Genomic DNA, 10,397 nt, shown 5'->3' with positions numbered 1-10,397 from the left:
TTGCATCTCCTATAATCATAACACAGAGACAAGGATTGGGGGCATACAATACACCTCATGGTGTCGCCCTTATGTTCAACATCTCTAGATTTCCAAAGCTTCCCTATAATGTTATCTAGTTCTGCGCTTGCAAAATTTCTACTTAGCCAAGATACTTTTGTTCTCTGTAAGTTTGCTATTTTGAAGCAACCCACAAAGATATGTAAGGGGATAAACCATGACAGGCATATTCTTCTTGAGATCCTTCCAACTGTCATGGACTTTTGAATATATTGACATATTTTGAATTCAAAACTATGCATGGTTGCCTTATCAAGAACCTCCCAAATAAGAGAGAAGAGACTTGACAATGGCAAATCCTTGATATGTCCATATGTACCCTTTTTAGATGGAACCACATATTGTGCATAATATATAAAAATTCTTCTCTCACTAAAAGAACCGACAGTCTCATCAGCATATATAATGTCTGCAAATACCTTATGAATCACATTCAAAGTTCCACTCAAACTCTCCACAGGTTGCCATTCAATACTTGTTGATGGAAATATATCTACAATGAAGAATTCAATATTAATACTTGCTTAAATTTAAAAAAAAAATCAAATATGTTATCAACTTAAGACTTACAATGTGTTTGCTAGCAAACACGTTCATTAGGAGATAAGTGCATATCCTTGGCCATGTAAACATGTTGCACTTTAATTAACCACCCTTTGTGCATAATTTTGAAAGCAATGATACACCCTTTCCAGTGATGTTTATAATCCTCTCTTTTTCTTCTTTTGACCTTGTGAGAGCCTTTGCAAGAGGGCAACATGGTCACCCAATTGTTTATGCAAAAGGTTTTGGGCTCCCATTTTTCGTCTACTCCTTGGCCATAGACAGTGCATGAGTTTACTAAATGAGATGGGCACCTTTTGGATGCCATACTTAGATTGAAATCGCAGAGAAAAGTGCTCACTGAGAAAGGCGAATGAGCAAAGAAACAAGCTCATTGAGAAAGACGAATTTACAAAGAAGAAGTAGTGAAAAGACTAATGAAAATATAGTCGGGGCGCCAAAAGCTCCCGACTTTCAAAAAAAGTTAGTATTAACTTCACAACATCATTATCATAACTGGTTTTGTCAAATTTAATAATTAAAGGACTTTGGGACCATCAAAACATGTCAGAGTTTGGAGATTTTGGCTAAAAGAGGGAAGAGAACCATAGAGTCGACTCTACTATCTCCAAAAAGGAGGAGACAAGAATACCATATTCTTGCACACGTGGCAAACTCTCTTTACCCCTTTCATTAATCCATGATTAACAAAAGTGCATTTTTAAAAGCGTTTTTGGCCCTAATGACCTCCTACAAGAAAATTAAAATTCCCATGCCACCACAAGAACTTTTGGAACTCCAACGATTAATTGAGTCTAAGTCCAATTTCTTATGCAAGTGGTATAATTTGTGCCTTACATAGGATCAAGAGGGTTACCAAATCATGACCATGACATGCTATTGAGACTTCTAAATACAACTAGACCTATGTAGCCCCACCAACCTCATTTAGAATGTTGGCCATAACTAGGAAATGTAGCCCCACCAACCTCATTTAGAATGTTGGCCATAACTAGGAATCGGCCATTAGAAGACACTATCATGCTTCACCTATACTTGGATAAGATTCTAATAGAGGAGGAACTCCACATTGCAAGTCAACTCAACTACGATGACCTCTTGATTGATGTATTTACTTATATCATGCTAGTAGGCGTTTGCCCATAGGATATGGACCATTATGTGACTCTAGAGTATAATCCCAAGCTTTATGACTAGCTCTTGAGAATATGAGGCACACCATGGATGCATTGAATGCCCGTACACCTTGATTTTCACAATCCTAGGAAGGATTGTCATCTTCTCCAACAAGGGGACATAGGTAAAAGTGGAAAAATGGATGAAATATCCAAATAGAAATTGAATTTTAAAAGGGAAGAATGAATGTGTAAAAATGTATGGGTTGATTGGCATGAGAATTCTCATTTTGTGGGTTATATTTCTCACATTGTTGGACACTAATCTTTCTAGTCATTTTACTTTCCATGCAAGAGACACCCTTCAAAGAAAACCAATTGTGATATTGTGTGGCGATACGACCTTAAATGGTAGGTCAACATGATAAAGCCAACATGCTCCCCTTCTTAGAGGAGTAGCATAGAAGTTATGGATTAGCCATGGAGATCCGAGCATTCAATCAATTAAAATACCGTAGCATCCATAATCTTGAAGGAGTGGTGATATTCGAAGAGGTAGTAGCATAGATGATAGAACAATGTAAAGGCTTGCCAAGCACCTGGAAAGGTGGGACAAGACATTGACCACAACAAATATACATAGTTCTTAAGGACTTTCGATGTCCAAAGGAACAATGGCACACTGACCATCATGCAAGAGGTGAAACCTCTAGAAGGGTGGAAGTTGCCCTTAATCTAGATATGGTGGAGAAGGCACTGGGATTAGCATAGAAGCTAGAAAAGAGGTCAAAGAGGGATGTGTACAAGATATTGGGGATGGAAAAAAAGAAGGTCTACACAAATGATGGAATTAGACTAGCTGACATTCCTAACCCCATTATCCAATTGTAGGAAAAAATGGTCCACACCCTTTTCTCAAGCTAGAGATACATCGTTCTCACGAATAGATTAGGCATACCATTGCTGGAGAGCCTTGCAACAAATGCCATGGGTGAGGAGAATTAGAATGCCTATATCTGGAAGATAATACATGCATTGGAAAAGGTACTAGACATAACACCAAGAGTGACAGGAGGGGAGTCTCCGACTCTACCACAATGGAGTTCGAGAGGATAAAACCTACATCCAAGGCTTTGAACATAAGCTTTGAAGAAACATTAACTGCCATAATTCAACAAGCGGTGGGGGAGGCAGAAAGAGAAGTAGTGGAGGAGACCCCAAAGCCATCACCTATTCAAGAGGAGCATCACTCCCCCACCCTAGCAAACTTGACCATCTCACTTTCAGTAGAGGAGAACAGGGGGAATATGAATTCTGTAAAGGAATAGTAGGACAATACAGAAAGGGTTGCTAATGAAAAGAATGACCAACCCTCTCAATAGTAAGAAACCTCGAGTGAGAGGATAGTTAGAGAAACAAGGCTCAAAGTTATTGATCCAAGGGGGGAGGAAAAAGATATCTCTTAAAATCCCCATAAGAAGAACTTGGTCCACCTCTGAGGAAAATAGAGACCTACAACAGGTGGAGGAGGAATCAAAAAGACTAGAAGAAGAGTGTAGGAAGAGGCAAGAAGAGGAGGAAGAATGAGTGAGTTAACAAGAGAAGGAGGAGATCACCCTGGCCATTCAGAGATCAGTGGAGCAAACCTCCTGATCCCAAGAATTGGCAATGAAATGAGCCTGTTATGAGAGGACGTGCCAAGCATGAGTGCAGTAGCTGAAGAGGTGGGACCAAGACTGGTGGTGGCAGAAGGCAAGGGTAAAGTCCCTCTACACCCAATCCCACTAGTGATGGCCACACTAACAATCACCCCAACACAAGGAACTATGGAAGGGGTGATCAACAAAAGCAACATCATAGCCACCCATGTAATACTTAGCAAAGTATAGGAAATTGTACTTCCACCCAGTGAAGGAGTCCTCATTGCAAGAACAAAGAGGCCAATAGTAACCAACATAGAATCACACCAAGGGCCAAGGGCACCTTGCTTAGAAGTGTCAACCACTTCAGTGTTTGTGGCCATGCACAACAATAAAGATCAGGATGAACTGGTAAAGGAGCTTCAAAGCCAACTCAACAAGGCAACAGAGGAGAAAAAGGTCGTGCTTGTGTAGAGCTCGAAGAAGAGAAGATTGCCTTCACAACCCACAAGGTGGAGCAAGCAAGAGTGATGACCATCATAAATAGGAAGGTAGTTGCACTAAAAGAGGACTTAAAGGCAAGGGAGGGAGAAGAGAGCTACAGGTGGTAATGAACCAAAGAGATGAGGAGACCACGAAGAAGCTAATGGAGCTACACAACTAGCTTCAATTAGGTCTCCACCATGAGCAAGCCATATTGAGGGAATAGGTAAAATATAAAAACTAGGAGCAATAATAAATGCACACATTGTGGCAAGAATAGGAGTAGGCAATCGCTACCCTAGCCTAGTACCAAAATCAAGGGCTTAACATCATAGGAACTCACCTTGCTAGGGCTTGGGGAGCCAAAATAACAAGTGTAGCTACCTCAACAAAAGCCACTAGAGATGGTCCAGGAAGAAGAAGGGCCGCCTGCCAACAAGAGGAAGAATGAGTGCAGGAACCAAGCCCCTCTCTACAACCACTTTTATAGCCATAAGAGAAAGAGGAGGAAGTTCGGCCACTTGAACGAATAATGGAGATGAGGCACAAACACCACTGAGAGCAAGTGAAACACACCCGCAGGAAGTTTTAAGCCAGGATATTGCAAGTTACATAAGTAGCCATCCCTCATAGTGAGAAGTGAAATCCTGTTAACTAGGGCCAAGAACTTTCAGTGTGGGAGCAATGGAAGAATTGTGGCCATCCCTTCGAGTTCTCCTTCACCTTTCCTCATACATTGAATAGAGTACTATCTCCTAGGGTGGTGGAGGACATAATTAAGCTTTTAGCAAGGCTAGAAAGGAGATGGCTAGAGGAATGGATGAGGCACCCGACAAGGTGGCAGTAGGAACTTGTTGCAAACTATTGGGAAGATAAGGCGATGGAGGTGCCCAAGAGGGTGGAGGGATATGAGGCACAACCTAGGTGGTGCAGGAACATTTGGGACTCTAGCATAGCGACATGGATCGCTTTTTGCAGCACCCTACTACATGAATGAGATGATCCTATCTACATGCCCTACCCAAGAAATATTGGAGTTGATTTCAACCAGGAGATGCATGGTAGATATGACTTCCCTATGATCTACAATATAAATGCCTTAACTCCTGAAGAAAGCTTGATCTTCACTAAAAGGGACCTCCGCCCATCTATAATAGGTTTCCTCAAAGACTTCTTCTCATGCCCCAATCCCAGCTTCATCACCACATGTAACTACCTTTGCCTATTGCAAATATTACTAAAACAAAAACCTACTACAAAGGAAGAGTGGTTGCTGCCCCTATATTTTAATATCAATGCAAGGATCGATAGAACTGTGTGATTGTGCGCCACATGATGAGAGCCACTCTCTTGTCAACATTTTGGATGAACCTTTTAGAAGATATGAGTGATAGTAAATTCGCTGGGTGTAACCACCCATTTTTGTCATCTATTCCACTCAATGTAAGAGCTAACTTGAAGGAGTATATGCAGAGCAGGGCATTCCTAAGCAAAGTCCTCAAGCCGCCATGCAACCTAGCCCTTGCTCACAATCAACAGGATGCTTCTTAATGTGCTCCCCTTATAATTCCAACAAAAAGGAAAAATAAGAAAAGAAAAAAATAGAAAAAAGGAAAGAAAAAGAAAAAGGACAAGAAGGAAAGAAGGGGAAAGAAAAGAAATACCGCAATGAAATCATCCATCTGTACTCTACAAGCATCACAAACACTACACCTAGGGACCACCCTATCCCCTTCCCCCACTTCACATACTTAGGGCACATCAAGGGCAAGACACACCTAGGGAGCTCCCACTCACATATGGTTAGATTTGTCTCCCTAAGTCACATCCACAACACCTCCCCTAGTACATGAATTGGGTCCTTAAGTGTGGGACAACATCCCAGGCTTTTGTCTGAGGTTCATGACCCAAATCCCAGTTCCACTAGCACGGACACTATGCACTACACGGTGAGGTAGACACAACCCCAGGTAGTACACTTTCTTTTCCTTTTTAGGTACATTTGATAGCCCACGATCATCTACTAACAGAGGCCTCCATTATCTACTCAATCTATACTCGGCCTTTGTAACCTCTTATCCATTAAAGAAAATGCAAAGAAAGAAAAGAAATTGGAAAAAATGCAAAGAGGAGAGTAGAAAAAGGTGGCCCAATGGAAAAAAAAAGGAGGAAAAGAGCCAAAAGCGCAAGAAGAAAACTCAAAAGTCCAGGGTGAGTGCAAAAAAGGAAAGATATACTTTAAATATAAAAGTACACTTTAAATCCTTGTAAAAGAGTGCATGTTCCCTCCTGTGCAATTTGTAAGTGTAGATGGGCATGGGTAAAGGAACTATGTAGATAGGAAGGGAATAGGGAGAGAGGCTAGGCTAAAATGGCCAGACATGTAAAAAAGAGATGGGCATCCGAAGAGGAGTAGGGCATGTATAAAAAAGCAAACAGTGAATGAAGAAGCTCATTCTTGTGTGTAGCCAAAACTAGCTTTCTTCTTCTTCTTCTTCTTCTTCTTGCTTGTGCTTGTGCTTGAGAGAGGGAGTGAGGGAATGAGTGCATGAGGGTGAGGGACCATGGTGGAGAAGCTCTCCATCTTCTCCTCTCTTCTTATTCTCTTCTTTTCTCTTCTCTTGTCTCATGCATGGTAATGGAGCTTAGAGCTTGGAGCTTGAGGATCGAGCTTGCTTTATGAGAGTGCACATGGCTATTGCACTTAACTTGAAATGCTTGAAATAGTAATCGGTCCATGGGTCTTGGCAGTTGAATGGAGAAGCTCCCACACTATGGTTGGTCATAGAAAAGTGATACCACTAGTGTAGTTGTTGGAAAAGGGAAACAAAAAAGCAAGTAAAATCCTACTATTGAACAAAAAAATCTTAATGGAGATTGATCCTCATTGCCAATTAATCCGGTTTCTCTAATCCCTAGATGTTTGCCATATTACAGTTGGTAACTTGACACTTCTCATGTATTATAGAAATATGTTGTCGAATATAACTTATGACTACAATTTTGTAGCCCTACAATCAAGACAATTGAAGAGAAAATCATGATTCCACTAGTGCAAGAAATGGTGCAAGAGAGTTACAAATGTATAGAGAGTTTCAAATTGAAAAAGTTTCATCCATTGCATTTTCATCTAAATTTATAAATGTTCTTCTCGATATTCCATCTTAATGCTTGTTTTAAATTGTGTATTATTGCAATGGAAACAACAACCAATGTAGTTTGTATGATTGGTATGGATAGAACAACGAAGGAAATTCTCAGATCTTGCATTGGAGACGCTATTAAGGGGGAGGAGGAGAGGGAGATGCATATGAGAGAGAGAGAGAGAGAGAGAGAGAGAGAGAGAGAGAGAGAGAGAGAGAGAGAGAGAGAGAGAGAGAGAGAGAGAGAGAGAGAGAGAGAGAGAGGAGGATTGGTTGTAGTTCTAATGAGAAGGGGGAGAGTAAGATGTGGTGATAGTGCTAGTAGTGGTAGTGGAGGTTGTGGTGGTGATGGTGGGGGTGGTGGTGGCAGTGGAGTAGTAGTAGTGATGCTTGTTGATATATGTCGACAACCCAAGTGGACTATGTGGAATAAAATTGGAGGTTGCCAAAAAAAGCTCGCTCAAGAGCTCACTCCAAAAGCTCACTTCTCACACAAACTCTCTTTTGGAATGCTACAACCATAAAAAACTTTAATGAGCTAAAATCTTTACTTATTATAACACCTAATTTTGTGTGTTTAGATTTTTCTAAGGAATTTACCATTTTTGTGAATGCTAATGGATGTCACATTGGGACTATTTGGTACCAAGGTCATGGTGTAATTTCCTATGAGAGTAGAAAGCTTGAAGATAAGGAAAGAGAACTTTATTATTATAACTTTGAGCTCTTACATAGTTGGAAAATACAATATAGTGATTGCTGCACTTTTATACATGTGGACATGTTCTATATCTATCTTTCACAAAGATAGATACATGACATCCAAGAGGAGTACTTGATAGATGAACATACGTCCATGTTAATGGAGAAATTGTAGCAAGGTAACAATGAAGAATTTTCCAACTTCAAGTGGCATAATAGTCTCCTTTCATTCAAGGACAGAGTTTATTTGATAGCTCAAACCACTTTCAAGCAGAAAATTCTTCAAGAAATGCATTCTTCATCTTTGATGGGACAAATTAGACTATTCAAATCCTCTAACAAGATTTATATGAGCTTTTATTAGAAAGGGATTTGGAAGGATTCATCTCTTTTTCCTAGTGGTTTACTACAAGCTTTGCCAATTCTTGATGGTAAATGAATCTATACGAGTATGGAGTTTATTACGAGGATTCTTATGACCAAGGATGGATGGAATAGCATCTTTATTATTATTGATAAGTTGAGTAAATTAGCTCATTTTGTCTCCACCAAAGGCCAATATTTAGTGCCAACAAGTAAGTGGCCAAACAACTCATGGAAGGAGTGTTCAACCTTCATGGCATATATCTATAAAGATTGTGTCCAATAGGATACCAAGTTTATGGGTAACTTATGGTGGAAGAGTTTATTCACTTCCATGGATGCTACTTTGATCCAAGCACCACCTATCATCCTCAAATGAGTGGACAAATTGAAAGGGTTAACAAATGGTTGAAAGTGCATTTGAGGCATTTTTGCCATGATAATCAACCTTCTTGGGACCAATGACTTCATCAAAGAGTTTTATCATGAGTATTGAAATGTCACCTTTTGAGGCACTTTACAAATATTACAATGTGAATCCTCAAGCTAAAGAAGAGTTAGAGAGAGTGGAAGCACTAATGATGCAATGCAAGGATAATATTCACAAAGAAAAAGAGATTATGAAATCATATGTTGATGAGCAAAGAAGGCACTTAGACTTTGATTAGAAAGATTGGGTCTGCTTGAAGGTTCCCAAATCGTGATATGCTTCTCTCAAAGGTTGACACGACAAACTGAGAGTTTGTGATGTTGCCTACTATTGAGACTGAAGTTGTCTCCTTCCACACACATTTATGATGTATTTCATGTCTCTTGACTCAAGAAATATATGGGTCTTACCATCCAAGTCCTTGAATAATTATCTCCCATTGATGAAGATGGCTTGATTGTATATGAGCCTACGAAAATCATTTTGGTAAGTACAAAAAGGTCCTAAGGACCCATTTATGATGGAATACCTCATCAAATGGTTGGGTTCACATATGGAGGAGTCTACTTGCTAGGTAGCTTCTTAATCAAATTTGGAATTTTATGTGTTGGATATATATGCATGGTTTCTATTATATTTCTCTATCTCATTTACTTCAACTAGAGATTTCTATAAAAAGTTATGGGTTTTTAACTATAACATCCTTGTTTATGATTGTGTATAAAATACTCATATTTTTGAGTTTAAGATGATTCTTATTTCCATTGGAGGATTCTTCCCTATTTTTTGGATTATATTAAAAAATGGTCCTTCATGCTATGAGCTCTTATAACACTAGCCACTATTGTATTCTTGTAATGTTAAGTTTTTGAGGACAAAACTTCTTTGGGTATGGATGGTCTGTAATAAAGCAAATTCACCACAAGCCTTTGTATTGCACTTAGAAATTTCAATTTTATATAAAATGCAAGAATATGCCATTGTACACATATTTTTTGACATTCATTGTGACATCTCCATTGTGTAGTTCTTGTGGATTCTAATCCCACCATTCATGAGGGTGCATACTCATGGCCACCATGCATGAGGTATATTTCATGCAATCTTCTTTTGTATAGAGATTTTTAAATTTAAGCTATGGTTGTCTTGTGCTATGAGTAGCATGTTAATATGGGATATGGCTATGGCTATCTTAGGTAATTTCTTGTATTATGAGTAGCATGTTTGTTGAGATTCAGACAATCACACCTACTAACAGCCTCTTTGTATGGAGCTTCAGGGCTAAGGACATGCATGCTTACATATCCCATATGCACAGTGGAGCCTATTGCAGTTTACTACTTTCCTATAAAGCATTGTACTTGCTTCCTTTTCTTAATGCAATGAGAGTACTCTTTTCTTTTCAGTAAAGTGTCAGTGTCATTATCCACACACACGAGTGTTTATGAGTTCAAATCTCAATCTTGAAACCTAATTCACTTGTGTGATAGTCAGTGTCTAAGTCTATGTCTACATGAGTCTTCTTCCCGTCTTTGAACCACCATAGCCATGCTCTAGATCCATGTAGTTTCACATGGTATCAGAGCCCAGTTGGGCATGGCTCAGCTTGGCTTAGTTCTTCTCTGTTCTCTCTCAGCTCGTCTTAACCTCAGGTCAACTCAAGACTAGCTTATGGTTCCATTTCTCACCTTCATCTCTACTTGACCTTCCTTGGTAGCCATAGCCATTTTTCATCAAAGCTCAAAAATCTCATCATTTTCTCTCTCCTGCCACCTGGAGCAACCCACTATCACTCTGATCTACTGCCCCAGCATCAAATCAAGGAGGGGAAGGACCCGAAAAAGATCGACAAAGGATCAAAGGCCCGAACAGGAAGATTCAAGCTTAATATCAAGTC

This window comes from Lygodium microphyllum, chromosome 29 (assembly GCF_053477565.2).
Source record: "Lygodium microphyllum isolate KBCC chromosome 29, Lygodium_microphyllum_v1.1.10, whole genome shotgun sequence".
Classification (NCBI taxonomy): domain Eukaryota; kingdom Viridiplantae; phylum Streptophyta; class Polypodiopsida; order Schizaeales; family Lygodiaceae; genus Lygodium; species Lygodium microphyllum.
The sequence above is the reverse complement of the archived record's forward strand: the minus strand, read 5'-3'. Positions refer to the sequence as shown.